Here is a 24663-nt window from a genome sequence, read left to right as displayed (position 1 = left end):
GGGAGTCTATAGGTCTATCTGTTGAGTCACCAGCAGCCATTGCCTGGCCCTCCTTGGTCCTAGCTTGGGTGGAGAGGGGGCTTGGGCGCTGATCATATGTATATATGGTCAGTCTCTAGTGCATTTTCCTGCTTGATAGGGCAATGTCACTGCCCCTTGCCTCTGCCCTTCATGAGCAGTCTTCAAACCGGTACACCCGAACGACGGTAAGCAAATACACTTAAAGGTTAAATATGTCTGGTTTCAGTTCCAGTTTCATCAGAATAGATGCTCACCAGAACGTCAGTGGTGCCCAACCACAGCAGTGGCCTTCCCTGTAAGCAGTTTACACTCACGGTCCCAGGCGGGGATCGATCTGCTGCCATGTGAATGCTAGGCGAACACGTCCACTGTACTAGCCACGAAGCTAGTAAAAAAAAAAAAAGTAAATTCCATTAGTTACACCTTCTCCATCATGACCCTCAATACTACGCAGTATTTTAGAAGTTTTATTCCAGCTGTAACCAATTTGTGGAATGATCTTTCTAATCCGGTAGTTAAATCGGTGCAATTTCAAAAGTTCAAACTAGCACTGAATGTTTTTATGTTGAACAGGCTAGCATACAGTAAGTATCTTTTTATAATTTTTTTTTTTTTTGTTTTATTGAAGATCTATTTCAATGTTGTTACTGTTCTTAAAATACGTTACTTTAATTGTTAATTTCTTCTCTTGTAGTTTATTTTCATATCTTCTTTCCCCACTGGGCTATTTTTCCCAGTTGGAGCCCTAGGGCTTCTATCACCCTGCTTATCCAACTTAAGTTGTAGCTAAGCTAGTAATAATAATAACAACAACAACAATAATAATAATAATAATAATAATAATAATAATAATAATGATAATAATAATAATAATGATATATAAATGGTCATTTCGTAAATAATCAAGTCCTGCACGATTACTTTTCTTGGTAGTGAGACTGATTAACAGACGGTTGAGAGAAGGGTTAATCTTATTGCCTTACAAAAATTACATTACTGGAAAGTGCAACAGAAGCGAGCGACAATGGATAAAACTGAGATTTGAGAAACCCAGTAATAATGAAATAAAGTTTCTATGATGTTATTAGGTTACGATGAGTCAGATACGAGAGTAGTCGCCTGTTAAATGATAATTAATCTAGTTCATCTAAAATTTATGAACAGAAGTTGTTTTCGAACCTGCTATTCAGTGGAAATTTTTATAGCATTGCTATAGTCTTCTTTATTCTAATACTGGATTACATTTAAAAGACGATATTACAGTACCACAATTCCTCACATCATTGTGCCTTGCATGTAAAATATTAAAAATAGCTGTAGGAAGGCTCTACAGATTACAATAAAGCTTACATACACACACATACACACACACACACACACACATATATATATATATATATATATATATATATATATACATATATATATGAATATATATATGATATATATATATATATATATATATATATATAAAACTCTGTGTATTTGAATCTTTATTGCAATCTGTAGAGTCTTCCTAAGGCTATTTTTATTAGGTGTAATTATGTATACATGCGTGTATATGTGTATGGATATACTGTATACATGTACTTCATATTATTTCCTCGTTTTCTTCTACCACCTGAATAAATTAGCACCATTCCGTACTGTTATGGCAAGGTTCACCAGAACTCGTTTCCCCTATACAATAGATAAAACAATGAAATAAAAGTTCAAATAACACCCACCAAACAAGTTATTTCTGATATAATAAAAGCCAACGCACAAAAGCAAACAAATACTGTAGATACTCCACGTGCTAAGGCTTAATATGCAGTCGGGAGATGAGAACCTAAACAAGGCGTGGGAAGCCATCGAAAACAGAAATGAAACCGCTTTAAATCGTCTGGAAAATTGGAGAAGAGACCAACTCGGCGAAGTGGACATAAAATGGCCCCATGACAGGGTCATCCAAACTGGTGCGTCGGACCAATTAAAGTAATAAACAAAGCAAGGCACAGCAACCAAGGGAATGTTGTTAATGCTGTGTTGGCCTTGCCTACCGCAGCTTCTCAACCGCTAACGGCGAAACACGACAGAAGTTCAGTTAACTAAATAGAATCTGGCCTTTATATAATTGTGATACTTATATCTCATGTGGGATAAATTAAATTTCTTGCGAATAAGAATGCAGTAATTTTGGGTACATTTTAAAAATTCTGAATGACCGTCTGTCAAGTGAAAAACTGGAAAAGAAAAATCTACCATTGCGAGTTACATTTAGGCCTTAAAACTAACCGGATTCTAATGCTTTACTGGAAAATAAGATCACAAATAATTTTTATAAATATTATTTGTATTCACTTTTCCATAAATATTTCACGATAATTCAAATTTCCTTAAAAAAATTTCATAAGCTGACCTTTCTATTAACTGACTACTTTTTAAGTTTAAGTTTGCTCACACTTACAATAATAACACTAATATTAATAATGATAATAAAATTACAGCAATAATAATAATAATAATAATAATAATAATAATAATAATAATAGCAATGGCAATAATAATAATAATAATAATGGCAATAATAATAGTAAAAAAAAATAATAATAATAAACATAATAATAATAATAATAAAAATAATAATAATAATAATAAACATAATAATAATAATAATAATAATAATAATAATAATAATAATAATGCTCTAATTTTTATCATTAGATAAAAATAAATATTCTTTACCAGTATATTTCACCTCATAACACCATTGCCGCCTCCCCTCATCAATTATTGCGAAGAAATACAGCGAATAAATAAATAAAAAAATCCAGCAAGTTACGTCATAAAAAAATAACAACTTGTGTGTGACGTGAAGTGGGCACATGAAAATATTATTGTTTTCCTCTCATCTGCCAAATGAATAAATCAACAATCTGTACCACTATGGCGAGGTTAGTTGGACTAACATAGATTTTTATAAACCTTGTTTTCCCTCTAAATAAATGAAAAATATGGGAGTACTATATTTGTTGTTGTTATTATTATTATTATTATTATTATCATTATTATTATTATTATTATTATTAATACTAGCCCGCAACGCTACTTGGAAAAGTATGATGCTATAAGACAAAGGGCTCCAACAGGAAAAATAACCCAGTAAAATATATGAAAGAATACAGTAATATTTATGGTGACCAGCAAAAGGGTTACAGTACTGCCAGAGAAGTAACATACATACATACATACATACATACATACATACATTCATTCATTCATATGTAAAAACGAATAATTTTGATTTCACAGTACAGTGGCTAGGATGCTTGCTTCACCACATAAGACAGCCAACTTCAATTCCAGACTTTAGTCGACGGAAAAGAGGATGCTGTTTATCAATGGCTATTTTTTATTTACCTATTTACTAATTAAGCATATTGTACTTAAGACCCTTCTCGCTATGAAATTTACAACCGCCTACGCCAGTGGAGCGGCACCGCGCTTGCAAGTCGACTGATAAACGTCATGGAGCCTTTAATACTATAGCGGAGCGGAATTTTAGCAGCACGGATTTTAGCAGCAGATTTTTTGCCGTCGCGGTGCCACTTGCATCAGCCCAGCCCCACTGGCTGGAAGCCGCCCGCTACCTTTACCATTTGTAATTGGGAGTTATAATAAAATTAGTCGGATGTGATGGCTTGAAAAACCATATCCTCTAGATTAAAAGGATGCTTTGAAGAATATATAAATATATATGATATATATTGAATATATAGAAGTTTGCTGAGGTCAAAATATAGGACGAGGTACTACCAATTCCCCCCCCCCCCCCCCCCGACTGGCTGAGAAACAGATACCTATAGGCTGAACAGTTCTGGGACCAAAGTGTATGACTTTATTTATAATTTACATATTTGTATATAAACACAAACTAACACACAAAAATTATATACTGTATCTATATTATATAATATATATATATATATATATATATATATATATATATATATATATATATATATACTGTATATACACATACATTCGATTTCTAAGTGGGAATACCTTACCGTGATGAAAGGGTTTGTGTATCACCAAGACCAGCAAAGCTGTACTAGTCTGGGCCACCCATACTAGGTTGGTTTCCTTTAAGCGATCAGACGACAATGTACCACCATCACCGATTGCTCTGGGCAGCGTAGCATGAAAACTGGCCAAACCCTAGACTTGAAATGATACATTGAGGTGTTTGTCCAGCAGTGGACTAGAAACGGAAGCATTTGTTGTTGTCGTTGTTTATATAGGCTACATTGTGTATGCATCTGTGTGCTTATGTAGAGAAATGTGAACTGTTTGAAAGTAAAGGAAGCTGCATATGGTATATTTGATCAATGATAAGATTATGAAAGAATTAATAGAAAAGTATCATGGAGGGTGTTGAAGATATAAAGTCGAATAGAAAATAAGTTGCCTCAAGTTATTATAAGGAAATTTACCTCATGAAATATCTTTAAAGACGACAAATTTGAGTACAAATTTCTGGGATACACAGAGGACGATATTTGGGGATGAGACGATAAAGATAAGTGATAGGGATGAGAAACTACATTAACTTAAAAACTAATTTGGAATTATTTGCAAGAGGAGAAAGTTGAGTAGATAAAATATCGAACAATGCATGCTAACATGGACGGTGGGAAAAAGAAAGTAGAGAAAAAATGGACAGGAAGTGATAAGGGCACCATGAAAGGCAGTAAAACGTCTTCAAAAGATTTGAAAGAATTTTCTAGTTTTACGTTAGTCTATTCTCACAGAAGAAAATATATGTTGTCTTCGGGCTTTATCAAAGCTGAAATGCATGAATTACTTGCAGAACAAACTATCATGTAATAAATGTAATGGTGAATTATTTCATAGCATTTGCGGCAAAGGAAGAATGGACAGGATGAGACATACTGACAGATGCACTAGTGGTTGGAGAAGGTTTGATCATGTGGAGAAATTTGATGTCAATAGTTTGATACTGAAATGTAAAATTAAGAATAATTTTAAAAATAAAAAAGGAGGAAGAATCCCCAGATAATGTCGGATAGATGATTAAAATGGTATTAGGAAGGAGGGGTATCATTATCAAGGAAGCGTGTACTACATAATGGTAAGAGAATGTAGCGTGGGCAGCGAAGTTCAATGTGGTTATGATGAGCCTCATGGATTTCGAGCTATATAACCCGGCGCTGGGGCCTGTAAGTCCATTCAGCGCCTAGATTCTAGAGGTAGTTACCCACCGTTCAATATAGATAACAACACACTAACACACACACACACACACACACACACACATATATATATATATATATATATATATATATATATATATATATATATATATATATGTGTGTGTGTGTGTGTATACTTATATATATAGATATATAAAATTCTACTGAATGATTCACGGCAGTCTCTTAACAGTAAAAATAAAGGTCTGAAAAACTAGATAGGTGCACTACTCATCATTTCATAAATATTTGCATTCTAGATTGATTGATTGATTTTAGGTTTTCTAGCATCATGACATCAAAGGACATTGACGTCGATTGCATTTGTTATGAATAAATAAGTAAATTCAATTTAAAGCCATAAAATCAAACAGGTTAGTATCAAAGTTAAATAGCTTCCAGGAGACCTGCTTCTGAAATAAATCTAAAATACTGCTAGCATAGTATAACACATCCAGCCAAAGAATCTTGGTAAGGACGAACCTGCCATCCTCACGTCGAGCTTCTAACTGATATCTATTTCTCAAGTACATAAGAGTGGAGCATTTGGTCAACAAACAGATGGGGAAATTAAAAAGAACATGCTTGACCATATCAAAGCAAAATGACCTTCCTACTTACCGACTACGTTGAGAACACCAAACTGACTCTTGGCGACTATGGTGTTAACTTGACACATGTAGGTTCCAGCGTCGGTGGCGTTGACCCTTGATAAGTGGAGAGTCCAGGTCCTGTGCCCGTCGTGGGGTGACATTGACCCTGGGATTTCGAGTGATCACGTGGTCTTGCACGGTTAAAATTGCAGATTTGTCGAAGGCTATCCATGCAACCTGCAGAAAGAACACCTGATTAGAAATATATAGATTTTTTTTTATTGTGGAAATCATACTAAAAGCAACTACCGCAAAATATTACCTACATATTCCTGTATATTACATTATTCATCACCAAATGAGTTTATCGTTAATGTTACTGGTAAAGTGTGTGTGTATGCATACATATACATACATATATATATATAATATATATAGATATATATATATATATATATATATATATATATATATATATATATATATATATATATATATATAGATAGATATATACATAAAATAAAAATGTCTCTTTTCATAGTTCATATATGAAAGATCTGTTTTAATACTGTTACTGTTCTTAAAATATCCTATTTTAATTGTTCATTACTTCTCATATAATTTATTTGTTTCATTATTTCCTTTCCGTACTGGGCTCTTTTTCACCTGTTGGAGCCCTTGGTCTTATAGCATCCTGCTTTTCTGACTAGGATTGTAGCTTAGCTAGTAGTAACAACAACAACAACAACAACAACAATAATAATAATAATAATAATAATAATAATAATAATGTTTGCTTTCCCCCTCATGCGAGATCACAATATGTTGGAGTATGGACGCATTCATACAATGGGATTGAAGGGGCTTCTTATGATCAGTGCTGTTCCTCGTCATAAGGGAAGCTACCAGGTTGGATTAGATTTGATTTGATTTAATAATTTGAGTCAAAAGGCTCAGCACTGGGACCTGAGAGGCCATTCAGCACCAATGTACAACAGTGGAAAAGAAAACCCTAAGTTACAATGGTTGATAATTCAGAGGGACTCTCGGGGATCCTTCAACATTTCTCCAAAGATCATTCCTGTCTGTAAGTTATTCAGTACTCGACATCTTTTAATGATTATTATCATTTAATCATCTGTTTTGTGCTTGTGATTGGAATTCTTTCATTTTTTTTCTCAAACATCTTGTCCTTTGCTTTGGTATTATTATTATCATCATTATTATTATTATTTTCATCATTATTATTATTAATCATAATAATAATAATAATAATAATAATAATAATAATAATAATAATAATAATAATTATTATTATTATTATCATTATTATTATTATTAAATAAAGGTTTTAGAGAAGTTATATTCATTGAGGAATAATCATAGTAACTTTCACTACCAAAAAATCTAATCATGCTTTGACGTAAGAGCTTCGATACCTTTCCCACCAACACAACTATTACTGCTGTTGCAAATACTACAAATAATAATAATAATAATAATAATTATTATTATTATTATTATTATTATCATTATTTTTATCATTATTATCATTATTAAATAAAGGTTTTCGGTAAGTTACATCCATTGCGGAGAAATCATAGCAACTTAAACGATAAAAAATCTAATCACGTATAATATCAAATTAAAAAAATACAAACAGGTCGGTCCTGCTCACCATCAATAATTCATAACACTGGCAATCTTGTAAACTGTCTTGAAAGAGACCTAAGTACCTGACGAAAACACTTATTCGAATTTTATAGCGATAATGGATGGTTGCTCGCTTTCAATCAAAATTTCAGTTCTACATCGCTTAAATATTTAGAGACCAGAGATATGATTTTAGGACTAAATATTTTATTATTGGTTCCTCAAAGTTCCATTGAGAGAGAGAGAGAGAGAGAGAGAGAGAGAGAGAGAGAGAGAGAGAGAGAGAGAGAGAGAGAGAGAACCTAGGTTAAATATTCAAAGAGACGAAAGATATGATTTTAGGACTAAATAGTTAACCAGCATTGGTTACTCAAAGTTCCATTGAGAGAGAGAGAGAGAGAGAGAGAGAGAGAGAGAGAGAGAGAGAGAGAGAGAGAGAGAGAGAGAGAGAGAGAGAGAACCCAAGTTAAATATTCAAAGAGACGAAAGATATGATTTTAGGGCTAAAAAATTTACCAGCATTAGTTACTCTAAGCTCATTGAGAGAGAGAGAGAGAGAGAGAGAGAGAGAGAGAGAGAGAGAGAGAGAGAGAGAGAGAGAGAGAGACAGAGAGAGAGAGAGAGAGAGAGAGCACATTTTATTTGTATAGAGAAATAATTGCCTTGAATTGGTGAGCGTAATAAATCATAAGGTTTAAGGATAATAATCGTAGAAAAAAGTAAATATCGCACTAAACGCAAAATTATCATAAATCGGACGCTAATAAAGTAATGGAAAAATATACATATGTCAATTTATTAAAACCTATTTATATAGTATAAGAGTGTTCTGATAATTCAAATGCGGAGATTAAAAGAGAAAATCGTATTTTGAACAATATTGATTACGTAAAATCGATTTACTTTTGTTATTATACATTATATTATACAGAATGTCCTCAAATGTCCTCAACTTATAAACTTAACAGGTTTTTTTTTATATAGATTGCCTGGCCCTTACGACCAGGCACGGGCTCTTGCACACTTGCAGCCCGAACTTATTATTATTACAACCTGTTTGTCAGTCAGATTTGTTAAATTTTGGCCTAGGGTAGGCCCCACTAACTCGCAGGCCTAAGAATATCAGCAGTAAAAGTCAACAAATAGTCTTATTGCATATTGCATATGTCATGTTGCTTACTGAATTAAATCATATATTGTTCTATTACTGTATTTCAGTTATTTCAGTATGAACAAGTGATACAATACCCGAGTTTGAGAGAAAATTTAAGGATATTCGCTCCAGGAGTTAGAATTCTGGGATCTGAAGGTTTAATTCTCTGGGAATATCACTGTAGTAACATGTATCCCTTAGGAAGCTACTTAAGGAACTTCCATCAGGACGACATGGCGATCTCACCCAAAAATAGATTTTTCGCTTTGCTCAAAATCCTTTTTATAATTTCAGTTGGATGTGTGTTTGTATCTCTGAATGTTTGTAAGTTGAGGACCTGTAAATATCGCAAATACGCGCAGTAATTAGTACATTTTATTTAAAAATCAATGTATAATTGACTTCTGACTTTGAAACCTTCACCTAACGTATAAGATTACATTCAGTGCAACCTGCATCAGTTCCTTGAATTAGTAACCAGGAGGTTGTTAGAATTCCCTAGTCTAACTTGATGCGTAATAACTCTCAGAAAACGTAAGACTTTGTAATACTCACTTTCGCGTCGAAAATATACATAAAATACATAGGACTCAATACAATCATGGACACTCTCCACTGTTAAAAATTGCCGTAAAAAAAAAAAAAGTAAAAATCGTGGACTAAATGCAGCCCGACATTTATCGTTTTAAAGACGGATATATTAACGTACAGGAGTGTTATTATTGTCACCAACCTGTAAAAGATAAATAAAAAAAAGTAGAGTAAAATTACGGTTGCCTGTAGTTTATTGAAATACAGCTGAGAACAGTATATTTTTTTCGGAGAATTTCAGATTAAAATATTACGTTTTTTTTAACAGTGTAGCGGAAATTACTATAAATGTCTACCCTATTACAATATTTCTAATATCTTTCAAGTCCATAACGTAATGTTTATTAGCAATGTGTAGTACTTATCAACAATTCTGAGAATCATCGATAAAATGTCTAACAAACACTGCGCCATAAAGCACCTGGTTCATCGTATTCCGTTCGTAGTATCAGGAACAAGAAATTTTTTTATTCCACATATATTTATACTGTATATACATATATATACTTATATATATATCTATATCTATCTATATATATACACATATATATACACCCATATATATATATATATATATATATATATATATATATATATATATATATATATGTTACAGTGAATCTGTATAATCAGGGAATATATATATTCTCTGATATTTTCAGGGAATGTGCATAATGTCTGATTCACTCAGAGGATATGTATATTCCCTGAAATTTTTAGTGAATATACATATTCCCTGATTATTCGGCCTTATTATTATACAGATTCACATCAGGCTGAATCCAATCCAAGATGTCCCTCAAATATTACTTTTTTTTTTTAGTGTGACAAACTCTGAAAATTAAATTTAGCTCGAATATTGGAAAAAAGCTTCATAACAAACCTATTATTTAAAATTATATGCTTAAATAATTATTTGTAAATCAAAACTACTAGTAAAACATATGTTTTCTCATGTCATTTTCATTAGGCAGGATTGCCTTGAGTTTTATTTGCATCAGGTAGCTTAATTACTGTAATTGCTAGATTTAAAGATATTTTTAAATATTATTGCTCTGCTATATATGTTAAAGGATACCGTCGTTATATTTTAGATCTGCAAACATTAAAAATAAGTCTTTAATACTTTTATACCAATTTGGTAGCCTTTATTACAGGATTAATATACAATGAATATAGGAATGAGAAAATTAACGTTATTTTGAACGCACACTATATTTTGAAATAGCAGCTAATCACCATTGATGTATAAATGAGGAAAATAAAAAGCAAGCACAACTAAAGATTCTATAAAATATTGCGTGGTATTGCAATAAAGCATAGGAAGTAAAATAAACACAAAAATATTTTCAACAAATGTCGGAGTAAAAACTAATAAAGCACCAGATTGGATCAAGAGAAAAAGGAAAGAAATCGTTTGAATAAAGACAAAGAAGAAAAAATCTCCAATGCATGTCAGTAGATGGAAACATAGTCACTGACTTCCAACCGAACAATAGCCTTTAAAGTGCCTACTTCACTTGAATCATAGTTGATATGCCTGAAGTACATTATCGAAAAATGTAGAAGCATAAAACAATATTTCGTAAGATAAGCTTTGAAAATAAAAAATCTTTTAATGCTCTCTGATTGTCCAGTGGCTACTTTCCACTTTGTATGGGTAAAAGAGACTCTTAAACTATGGTAAGCAGATCTAGTACACTCCACAATCAAACCATAGTTCTCTAGTCTTGGGTAGTGCCATAGCATGTGTACCATGGTCTTCCACTCCCATGAGTTAGATTTCTCTTGCTTAAGGATACAATTAGGGATGCTATTATATATGTACCTTGTCTCCTTTCCTCACTGAGCTACTTTACTATTTGGAACCCCTGGCCTAATAGCATCCTGGGTTTTCATCTTAGGTTGAAGCTTAGCAAACCTCTCTCTCTCTCTCTCTCTCTCTCTCTCTCTCTCTCTCTCTCTCTCTCTCTCCTCTCTCTCTCTCTCTCTCTCTCTGTATATATATATATATATATATATATATATATATATATATATATATATATATATATATATATATATATATTTCACATTTTTCCTACACAATCTAGAATAATGTCATTTAATGAGAAACAAACTCCACGGGAGGAGATATTCACTCTGTTCCTACGTCCAACATCACACGCCGAGTTTATATTTAAAAATTTCCGTGACATTTCCAAGAGTCTTAAGTAACTTAAGAATTAACTCATTAAAATATTCTACTTTTCCTACATCCCCTTTCTCAATTCTAGTTAAGACTCTACTCAGGAAAGAATTAGATCTAGTATTAGCTTCAAGTTCCATAGCCAGAGGATAAGAAATTTTTCTTCTTTCAAAAAGAGCTTAAGAACTTGTAGCAGGATTTTGTTGTGTGAATCCCTTAAAATGATTTCTTCGTAAATCTAAATTCCCTGAAGGGATTACAAGACACGTATGCCCCGGTTGAATGTTGTCTTAAGATTCACTTGTTACTTGAAAATACTGCTGCTTTATATATGAAACAGAGTATATTATTACATTCCTCAGCGTCGCATCAAAAGGAAACTAATCTGTAATATTAAACCATGTTATACAACCATAACATTTCTAGACCTAATATAGCCTCCAAAATGATAGAATATCATTCTAATTACATTATAATATATTACAGTTTCTTTCACATCATGAGAAACTTCATAAAAAACTATCCATTTAAGATATATAATCATCGACATTTATACACGTTATCTAGACCACTTCGGAGCAAACATACCATGAAAAGGTTTCCTCTAAAATTTAGCATGAAGTCTATTCTGAAAGCAGCCATAACATTTATATTGTTTTGAAAAAATAATAAAATTTTCTATAAATAACGTATACAAATAAAGCAAAATGGAACTATGTTCAATTATGATATATACATTATATACATTATATATATATATATATATATATATATATATATATATATATATATATATATTTATTTATATATATATATATATATATATATATATTTATTTTTATATATATATATATATATATATATATATATATATATATATATATATATAAAATTTTCAACAAGCTATTATTTTTACTGTTTGAAGAAAAATATAAATCTTTCCAATATGCATTTAATTACAGAAGGGTCATGTTTGTAACAAGAATATGATGTGCAGGCTACGTTCTGATATGCATTTGATTATAGATGGGTCAGATTTGTATCAAGAATATGATGTGCAGGCTACCTTCTGATATGCCTTTCATTAAAGATGGGTCAGATTTGTATCATAAATATGATGTGCAGGCTACCCTCTAAATATGGCTTTGATTATAGAGGTGTCAGATTTGCTTCAAGAATATGATGTACAGGTTATCTTCTGATAAGCCTTTGAAATAGATGGGTGAGATTTGTATGAAGAATATGATGTGCGGGCTACCTTCTATATATGACCTCGGTTATAGATGGGTCAGATTTATATCAGGAATATGATGTGCAATCTACCTTCTGATATGCCTTTGAAATAGAACGGCCAGATTGGTATTATGAAAATGATGTGCAGGGTACCTTCTGATATGCATTTCATTATAGAAGGGTCAAATCTGTATGAAGAATATGATGTGCAGACCATCTTCTGATATGCCTTTGAAATAGAAGGATCAGGTTTGATTCAATATTATGATGCGCAGGCTATATTCTGATATGTCTTTCATTATAAAAGAGACAGATGTGTATCTAGAATATGATGTGCAGGCAGGCTTCCTCTACATATGCCTTTGATAATAAATGGATCAGATTTGCATCAGGAATATGATGTACAGGCTACTTTCTGATATGCCTTTGATTATAGAAAGTCCAGATTTGTATAAAAAAAATATGATGTACAGACCACCTTCTGATATGCCTTTGAAATTGAAGGGTCGGACTTGATTCAAGAGTACGATGTTCAAGCTACCTTCTGATATGCCTTTCATTATAGGAGGGCTATGTCTGCATCAAGAAGACGATGTGCAGACTAACTTCTATATATGCCTTTCATTATAGATGGGTCAGATTTGCATCAAGAATACAATGTGTAGGCTACCTTCTGATATCCCTTTCATTTTAGAAGGCATAGATCTATATAAAGAATATGATGTGCAGACTATCTTCTGATATGCCTTTAATTATAGAAGGGTCTGATTTGTATCAAGATTAGGATGAGCAAGCTACCTCCTGATATGCCTTTGAAATAAAAAGGATCAGATTTATATCAAGAATATAATGTGCACTCTACCATTTGATATGCCTTTCAATATAGAAGGGCCAGATCTGTATCTAGAATATGATGTGCAGACTAACTTCTATATATGCCTTTGTTTATAGATGGGTCTGATTTGCACAAAAAAAATGCTACGTGCAGGCTACCTTTTGATATGCCTTTGACTATAAGTGGGTTAGGTTTGTATCAAGAATATGATGTGCAGGCTACCTTCTGATATACCTTTGAAATAGAAAGGTCAGATTTGTATCAAGAATATGATGTGTAGTCTACATTCTGATATGCCTTTGAATATAGATGAGTCAGATTAGCAAAAAAAAAATATGATATGTAAGCTATCTTCTGATATGCCTTAGAAATAGAAGGGTCAGATTTGTACCAAGAATATGCTACCAGGCTACCATCTGATATGCCTTTGAAATAGAAAGTCAGATTGGTATCATGAATATGATCCGTAGGCTACATTCTGATATGCCTTTGACTATAGATAGGTCAGATTAGCATCAAGAATATGATGTACAGGCTACCTTCTGATATGCCTTTGAAATAGAAGGGTCAGATTTGTAACAAGAATATAATGTGCAGGCTACCTTCTGATTATAAATGGGTCAGATTTAGCATCGAGAATATGAGAAGCAGGTAACCTTCTGATATGGCTTTAATTATAGAAGAGTCAGATCTGTATCAAGAATATTCTGTGCAGGCTACCTTCTAATATGCCTTTGCAATAGAGAGGTCAGATTTGTATCAAGAGTATGATGTAGTGGTTATCTTCTGATATGCCTATGAAATAGAAGGGTCAGATTTGTATTAAAAATATAATGTGCAGGCTACCTTCTAATATGCCTTTGCAATAGAGAGGTCAGATTTGTATCATGAATATGACGTGCAGGCCAATTTCCGATATGCCTATTATTATAGAATGGCCATATCTGTATCAAGAATATGATGTGCAGGCTACCTTCTGACATGCCTTTGTAATAGAGCGGTCAGACTTGATTCAAGAGTATGATGTGCAGGTGACCTGATTATAAATGGGTCAGATTTTGTACTGAGAATATGATAAGCAGGTTACCTTTTGATATGGCTTTTAATATAGAAGGGTCAGATCTGTATCAAGAATATGATGTACAGACTACCTTCTGATATGCCTTCAAAATAGAAGGGTCATATTTTTACAAAGAATGTTGTGCAAGCTACCTTCTAATATGCCTTCATTATAGAAGAACCAGATCTTCATCTAAAATATGATGTGCAGGCTACCTTCTGATATGCCTTTCATTATAGAACTAGATCTGTATATAGAATATGATCTGCAGGCTAGCTTCTATACATGCCTCTGATTATAGATGCGTCAGATTTGCATCAAGAATATGATGGGCAGGCTACTTTCTAATATGCCTTCGATTATATAAGGGTTAGATTTGTATCAAGAAAATAATGTGCAGACTATCTTCTGATATGCCTTTCACTAAAGAAGCGACAAATCTGTAGCCAGAATATGATGTGCAGGTTACATTTTGATATGCCTTTGACTATAGAAGGGTCAGATTTGTATCAGGAATATGATGTGGAGGCTACCTTCTGATTTGCCTTTGAAATAAAAGGGTCAGATTTGTCTCAAGAATATGATGTGCAGGCTACATTCTGATATGCCTTTGAAGTAGAAGGGTCAGATTTGTATAAAGATATGATGTGCAGGCTACCTTCTGATATACCTTTGAAATGGAAGGGCCAGATTTCTATCACGAATATGATGTGCAGGCTACCTTCAGGTATGCCTTTGATTATAGAAGGACCAGATCTGTATCAAGAATATGATGTGTAATCTACTTTCTGATATGCCTTTGATTATAGAAGGGTCATATTTGCATCAAGAATATGATGTGAAAGCTACATTCTATACATGCGTTTAACTATAGACGGGTCAAATTTATATTAAGAATAGGATGTGCAGGCTTCATTCTGATATGCCTTTGATTATTGTAGGGTCAGATTTGCATCAAGAATATGATTTACAGGCTACCTTTTGAAGGAGTTAATGATGTACCATGTGAAATGTTTAGATTTGTTACTTCTTGAATTTACCAAGACTGTGCCATCGAAAAAGTCAGCTTTTACCTAAATTACCTTCGTTTAGTTAAAAGCACTGTTATTCTTTAAAGACTTATGAATAATACTCATCCTTCTATAGTTTATATGATTTCTCAATTTGCAAACAATCATAAGAAACTGGTTATGAGCCTTACAAAATTTGAAAACAGTCAGCCGTAACAAGAGGTACTAAAGATTGCTCATAAACAGCTGTGGCATGGGACAATGACCATGCCCTAAAGATCAGTGCCCAAGCCTCCTTTCCATCCAAGCTAAGACCAAGGAAGGCCAGGCAATAGCTGCTGATGACTCAGCAGGTAGACATATATGCTACTCCTAAGCCCTCTCCTTAGCTCACAAGGATGGTGAAGTTGCAAAAAGTACAAGAAACTCTTTGAGTCTGATCGGGACTCGATCTCCCGTCTAGCAGATCCCAATAGGTTACCATAACCCTAAAAGAGATACTTTGATTAACTGGATGCCACTTAAATAATTTCAATATCTTTTGCAGGGTTTTTTTCATACCACTGTAATATCAATAGTGTTTTTAATCCCACTTTGCAATATACACATTTCACTAAATTTTGAGTTCCTTAATACTAATAATAATTGAGAAGCGTTTTACAATATTCTATTGATCACTTTTTAATAAAATTTTATTCTACTTTTTCCCGGTTTTTACTTCCATAAAATTAGTACTCTAATTGTAACTGATGTTGGAAGGTAAATAAATATTGCAGTGTTTTTTTTACCTCACTAGTTTTATACGCGTTCGTTTTCATTAAAGTTGAACTGGTTTATACCATTAACGTAATTAGTAGCTGTTATAATCCAATTCTCCCCTCACTAAGCCTAAAGAGACTTAAGACTGAACATACTTTGATATTCAACTAATCAGCCTTTGTGATAAAATCCGTGGCACTATCACCTCTCCCACTCCCTCCATCACCGTCTCCTTCACTATTGAAAGACTCAATTGCTATAAAAGACTATAAAAGAAAGTAATTTTTTTATACCTATTACTTTATGCAACTTCCATAAGTCATGTATCCAGGTCAGAGAAAACTGACGTACGAACATGCGTACAGAGACAGAGAGACAGAGAGACAGAGAGACAGAGAGCGTTATTAAAAAATACATAGGCTTCAATATTCTCCAAAAAAAAGGTAAGCACTTGTAAAACGGAGAGAACCCAATATAGAATAAAATAATGGTGCGAATCACCTGAGCAACCAAACAAGGGCCTTAATTAATCACCTATTGTCTTCGGGTTGTTTTTCCATCTTCAACTTTTCTCGTTATTTCAAGTTCTTAATCAGCAGCTGGATGCTCTCTCTCTCTCTCTCTCTCTCTCTCTCTCTCTCTCTCTCTCTCTCTCTCTCCATTTGTAATACTTTTATTTTCCAGCCTTGTCTGGATTTAGATAGAAAGAACAATTAGTACAAGCGTCAACATACTAAAATAGTACTTGAATAGAGGGAAAAACATTATCTTGCATACACATTACCTAAGCAAATACTATTCCATTAAATATAATTACCTTCGCACTCTACAATTAAAACCTCACTTGCATTATAATCTTCATACAGGCAATTTTTAGTGGTACGATATGACTTTACATATAACTTCCATAAATAAATTTCCAACATCTTACTTTATCATTATATCAATACAAAACGCGATTATTTCCTTTAATCAAAGTTCGCCAAAAATTTCCCCTTTTAGAGTATCTTTTATGAAAATAAAATGGTGTAAGAAATGGGTGAGAATCCTGCCCATCACGATAAACTGAGATACTTGTTGAATCTAAGAGATGATATTTATTCTAATGATGCAAGGAAATGATTCTGGAAGAGAGGTTTGATTTTCAGAAACTATGAAAACTCCACGCCGTAATTATGACCTCACTGGTCAGTTACAAGGAAAGTTATGACCTGAAGCTGTGTCTTATCACCTGATATTATTATTAATACAAGCTAAGCTACAACACTAGTTGGAAAAGCTGGATGCCATAAGCCCAAGGGCTCCAACAGAGAAAACTAACCCAATGAGGAAAGGACGTAATACAGTTAATATGATCTATAAGTAAGGAGTTTCTTGGTAAAAAATAACTTGGATTTATAGATAAGCAAGTCCTTCTCATAATATAGTAGGTTAAAGACATGAATATAATCTTTTCTAACATTTAAAGATTAAAGGAGAGTATCTGATTGGTTTTTCCCAGGAATTTTCGTAGAAAGACAATAGACTATGCAATGTTCGCTATAAAAATATATGATGCAAATCTTGTTTCGTTCGTATTTTCCTTGCAGGTTTTGCAATAAATATTTTATCTTTATGAAAGAAAATGGAAAAATCACCCATTTTCCCCTAGATTATAAAGAGCAAGTGTCTGGCTATATATATATATATATATATATATATATATATATATATATATATATATATATATAAATATATATATATATACATATGTATATATATGTATATATATGTGTGTATTTATATAAATACATATATATATATATAAATATATATACATATAAAATATATATATATACATATATATATATACACTGTACTGTATATATATATATATATATATATATATATATATATATATACAGTATATATATATATATATATATATATATATATATAATTCCTGTCACGCTTTGGAGTGATAGAATGTGTAGTCATTCACTGGTGAGAGGGGGGGGGGGACCCCCGAGAGGTACAATCGCTTATTTGCGGCCAGGCAAGGGAAATTGCAACATTGCAGCCCGTAGGGTTCACTCGGAAACCACGTTTTCCCACAAACTGCCGAACCAGCACGTTGTAGCTAAGAAAGGGGAAGGGGTTGAGGAGGGTTGAATATGTGTGTGTGTGTGTGTGTCTGTGCGTGCCTATCAAAATATTAAAACATCACTTTTGACGGCTCGAGTAGGCTAGTTTGAAAATATTAATAAAATGTTTCCCAAAGTTTAAGTAACTGTTTTCAATCTAATCAAAGCAAAAAAATTTTCAACGAACCATTCAATTATTGAAATCGCAGTGGTGGTTTCATAAAAATGAAAATAATATGATATCCAAAATATAAATTTCTCTGAACACTCCCTCTTTTCGGATTATTCCATTGAAATTTGTTTAAATAGTTTAAAAAAAATCATTAACGCCATTAACTTTGTTCTCTCCAATATTTCCTTTCCTTTCTTACTGACACAGAGTTATATTCCAGCTGCTTTTATCTTACTAACCTCTTAATATATATATATATATATATATATATATATATATATATATATTTATATATATATATACATATATATATATATATATATATATATATATATGTAATATATATATACACACACATATATATATAGATGCATATATATATCTATCTATCTATACATATATATATATATATATATATATATATATATATATATATATATATATATATATATATATATATATATATACTATTTATCTAAAGAAACCAAAATGAATACTTTAATAAACGATAAAAAAATCTGTTATCGAGACGTGAGAAATTAATTTTCAAGGTTATCACTAACTTGATTAAATTCATTTCACGCGTTTCTATTACCAGTACAAAACGTGATGACAAAAGAAATCATAAATATAAAATCAGGAATGAAAAAAAAAAATACTTCCCGGGAATAAAAAATTTTCATATCAGGAGTAACGAAAAAAAAAAGCGAAATAAAATTCCTTAAATGAAAGTAAAGAAAAGAAAAAGAAATGCTTAACTATTATAATGCTCAAAACCAGGCGTAGCACTGTAAAAAAATGTGATGAAATTAAGTATGTAAAAGTAAGCATTTTGCAGAGACTCGTTCCCGAGAGAGCAAGGGGCCGAAATGGACGCGATTGGCATAGCCATCACAGATGTTCTGGATTGCAGCTATCAAAGCGCACATGCTGTACTCTTAATATTATATGAAGGGTAACATCTTTTGCAAAACCCTTGGGAGGTAGTAATTCTTTCTATCAGTATTGCAAATTTTGTTCTTGTCAATTTCTTTGTAAAGTCAACTCTGTTATGATCCTTTTCATATACGAAGAGCATTTAAATATTTTTTTTATTGATAACGGTAATACCATAAATCAACAAAGAAATGTATATAAAATAAGTAAATAACATAAATACGGCTTTCATCAGGCAACTTTGCGTAATTCTAGGACTATGATAGTAAGGTAATGCAACAAATCCGTATGACGTTCTCTCTCTCTCTCTCTCTCTCTCTCTCTCTCTCTCTCTCTCTCTCTCTCTCTCTCTCTCTCTCTCTCTCTCTACATTGTGTGTTTTCATAGGTCACTTTGAATCTAATACAAACAAAATGGGTTAAACAAATGTGAATTTACCAGTTATAGAAATTTCCCGTAATCCTCTTTTATTCTGAGGTTTACATAAATGTTTACGAGTAAGTTCAATTTGTTATACACATGGCCATTCTCTGCATGCTGACCATGAATTATTGTGAATTTAACTTAATCATCTGAAAGAGTAATAACATCTGCTATGCGCACTACACCACAGATGGACTGATCATAAAATTCAAATGGTGAATGTCAAACATCTTTGGTATACAAGGAGTTCCCGAGACTGTAAGTTAGGAAATATGCACGGTGTTAGCAAATAGCATATATAGCCCAAAATCTAATAGTGTAAGCGTGTAATTTTTATACTAATGCTGCCATTGTTATTAAAGTATTTTATTTTCCCTTGTTTCCTTTCCTCGCTGGGCTATTTTCCCTATTGGGACCCCTGGGCTAATAGCATCCTACTTTTCCAACTAGGGTTGTAGCTTAGCAATTAATAATAATAATAATAATAATAATAATAATAATAATAATAATAATAATAATAAGAAGAAGAAGAAACAGTTAGTAGGCATACAGTAGGTAAAAGTAAAATCTTTTATTTCTGCCACCATCCAGACAAAGATCAGTACTTTTGCTCAAGAAGAATAGTCTCTAAAATCAATTCCCATTCCCAGTTCACGATAGTAAGATATTTGAGTTCTTTATAGAAAAATCTACGAAAAGCTAACAAACGTTCTAGAAACACTGTGTTGTAAATTACAAACTTATTTAATAAACAGAAAGGATGACGAAAACACAAAGGAAGATACATGGAAATACGTTCCTACATATCAAATATGTATTTTAAATATTCAAGTGATGAACATAACATTAATGGGAATAACTCTAGGAAATTATGTATTTCCGATCCACAAAACATCGGCTATACAATGATATATAACTACTTTTCCAAAACATTTAGGATATCTCGGTGTTTACTAAAAAAATATTAAATACTGCTGAATAGTTCCGGGAATATAAAAAAAGACATTTGTATAAAGAAAAGGTTAAGTACCTCTGATCAGAATTCGTGAAATAAAAACAAAGAAAAAACTGCGAATCTTCAGTCTACAGCGGACAAATAGTCTATAAGAAAATATCTGAGTGCACTATACAATGTGCTTAGATATATCAGTTGTTTTTATGGATCTGTTATCTTTTCATCTAAGACCTGCAGTACATTTTAGGTTGTTAAAAGTAAGTTATTTCCAAAAACTAAAGGTTATGGTTTTTGTCCATTCACGTTATTTGGCCAAGGACTTCCAAGACTGCTCTTGGCAGCCCTTAATGGGATATACAATTCAAGGTCCCTTGAAACTACGTCACAAAAGATCCGTATTTAACGGGACGAAGAATTGTATAGAGACCCTACCTGATCGACAGTGCTAGATAATCTAGAAAAGAACCTTTCAAATGAAGCTTAAGGGGTCTCATTTTCAATGTGAAAGACTATGTCCTTTTAATAGAACATACTTGGAATTAAAGTCAAAGTAAAGAAAAAATTACAATTACAGTGCAACCATACATCGAAGGTAACCTTTGTCATTAATGAAAAAAAAAATCGACAACAGGCCTCTCTTAAACAAGTCTTGTCTATCCAATAACCGGTATGACATGAAAGTATTAATTCCTTTATGATAACAATCTTCACACATTTCATCGATCACTATACAAGGAAATAAATGAAACTCTAATTTTGAGTGCAAAATAATCTCTCTTCCTTTTATAAGCGGACAAGCAGCACAAAAAATATTCGAGTGTCGAAATGTACCATTAGTTTGAAAATGGGATTTTACACGAAAATATTCTTTTCTTATTTTTAAGCAGGGGGCTTCAAATGACATTAATCTTCCTATTCATATGACAGGCTGCGATCAACCACAGTCGACTAAGTATCAGTCAACAGATGAGGTTAATGGAGTGACATAATCTCATGTTTCCGATTTCGAGACCATGTACTTCCATTTACCTCTGACCCAGACTGATCTCGGGACCCTCACTCATATGGTGATTGTGGTACTACTAGGCCATGTGAATCACCTCTCTCTCTCTCTCTCTCTCTCTCTCTCTCTCTCTCTCTCTCTCTCTCTCTCTCTCTCTCTCTCTCAAACATATATACACATATATAATGATGTATATATATAAATACATATACAGTAGTACCTCACATAACGAACGAAATTCATTTTGGGAGCGAGATTGCAACTGAAAATGCTCGTATCCTAAAATAGTTTTTTCCATAAGGAATAATGGAAATTCACTCAAAAAAATCCACACTTCCATATATATACATAACTTATATATCCATTTTCGAGATGTGATGGTTACTGCAAATATTCTGGTAAATATCAGGAGTTCTCTCTTATGAACATTTATCATTATAACTTGAATTATATTTTCTGGACAATCGGATATTTTTTTTTTTTTTTTACATTCTTTTGTTCAACTTCCACGAGGAACATACCTAGAGACGAAAGACTTTGGCCCTTTTTATATAAATAGCATGAAAATGAGACATTGTATTGTGGCTACACAGCATGAACACCGCAGATACATGGGAGATGCATGCTAGTTTTGTTAGTAATTGTCTAAAAAAAAAAAAATGCCCATATGAAGCATAAAATATTTGCTCACAAAACGATACTAATTTGTATGCTTGTATCCAGATTTGCTCATATTCAAAGTTATTCGTAACCCGAGTTACTACTGTATATATATATATATATATATATATATATATATATATATATATATATATATATATATAATCTCAAGTAAAAATCTTAGTAAATTACATACCCATAATGATAACTAAGAATAAAAAGTCCAGTATTGAATACCAGTTGCAATCTTGAAATGTCGTTAGAAAATGTCACGAAATTTCTACGAGAGAGAGAGAGAGAGAGAGAGAGAGAGAGAGAGAGAGAGAGAGAGAGAGAGAGAGAGAGAGAGAGAGAGAGAGAGAGAATTAAAAGTTTCTTTACATTTACGACTGTAAGTTATTACGACTCCCCTATTAAGGATACAAATTCCAAGGTCCGGAGTGAAAATGTTATCCTAGTTATACAGACTTTTATCAGAGCTGTTTACTATTATGGCATATGAATGATTCATTTAAATGATAAAATGCAATCATCGATACGATAATTTTTTAGAATATAATTATATATCGTTGGTTTATCAAGCTACTTTTCTTGACAATTGAACTAATGCTACCATGTCTATTCTATTTCTTATTATACTGTAAAATTAAGTAAGATTTTTTAGTAGCATGGACATAAATGCTAATTTTATTCAATAAAATATAATTCTGATTTAGAGTATTTCAGAAACGGGACTGACTATGCCTATCTTACATAGTATCACTTAAGAGCGCTCCAGAAAATTACGATAATCAGGCTGGAAGCGCACATTTTCCTAATCTATTCATTGTATTTAATGAAAATAGCCTTAATATTCTTATATAAGTATATTCTACATATTTAGAAGCGTATGGGCTTCACACATTCCTGCAACCAAAGTATAAAGACTCATTCTATTTATTTTCATTGAACCAAAGTATCGGATAATTTGAAATCCATCACTTTGATCGCCTAAACAAATTCAGTAATGGGACAGTGGCATTGCCCTAGCAAGCATGACAATGCCCTACAGACTGACTATATACCGTAAGATCAGCGGCCAAGGCCCCTCTCTAGGACGAGGGAGGGCCAGGTACTGGCTTCTGATGACTCAGCAGGTAGACCTATCCGTTCCCTGAAATACCAATCCTGAGCTCACAAGGATAGTGAAGTTGCAGTCACTTAAGGAATAAACGAGTCTGAGAGGGACTCGAACCCCAGTCTGGCCATCATCAGGCAGAGATGTTTCCAGTAGGCCACCACAAGCTATTTTCCGGTGATTACTTTTTTCATTATTAATAGCCGAGCTACAATTGCTTGGAAAAGTAGCATACTAGAAGCTCAAGGTCCTACAAGGAAAGAACCGCAGCCAGATAGGACAGAAAAAAATCGAATAAATTATATATGAGAAGTAAAAAATCAATATATAAAACATATTAGAATCAGTAACTACGTTAAAATAGATTAATCATATAAGCACTATAAAACGAAACTTGTGTCAACCTGTTCACCAAAAGAAAAAACAATTGCCATTAAGTTAGATCTGAAATTCTAACGATTCAACTGCCAGATTCGGAGGAGCATTCCACAACCTAGTCATACAGGAATATAACATATAGAATACTGAGTTATATGGTACCTTATTGATGGACAAGGTAAGATAAGGCTCATAATTTCACACAACACAAACTTTCCCGTCACTGTGAACTGGTGAAGGCGGTTTAGGGAGCCCGGTAGGTCAACTGAATGGGTCATTACCAGATGTTATTCGCCAGGCTACATACACATGTATACTCAATTTCTTTTTAATGGGGCGCATTTGCTCGGACTTGGAGGGGTGCCCTTTTAGCTCGGAAAACTTTTCTACTAGCTGATTGGTTGGACAAAAGAATTCTAACCAATCAGCTAGTGGGAAACTTTCCCGAGCTAAAAGGGCCCCTCTGCAAGTCCGTGCAAATGCGTCTCATTAAAGAAATTCAGAACATAATTAGGGAATGAACCTTAGTGCTGATCACATGT

The 24663-nt window shown here is 32.8% G+C and overlaps 1 pseudogene; it reads right to left on the bottom strand.

Annotated features, from left to right (window-relative positions):
- LOC137628651 (lachesin-like) overlaps positions 1–24663 on the bottom strand; it is a 912210-nt pseudogene that overhangs the window by 279094 nt on the left and 608453 nt on the right.

The sequence above is a fragment of the Palaemon carinicauda genome, chromosome 2, assembly GCF_036898095.1.
Source record: "Palaemon carinicauda isolate YSFRI2023 chromosome 2, ASM3689809v2, whole genome shotgun sequence".
In the NCBI taxonomy this organism is placed as follows: domain Eukaryota; kingdom Metazoa; phylum Arthropoda; class Malacostraca; order Decapoda; family Palaemonidae; genus Palaemon; species Palaemon carinicauda.
Note: the sequence above shows the minus strand (reverse complement) of the source record. Positions and strands in the feature narration are given on the sequence as shown.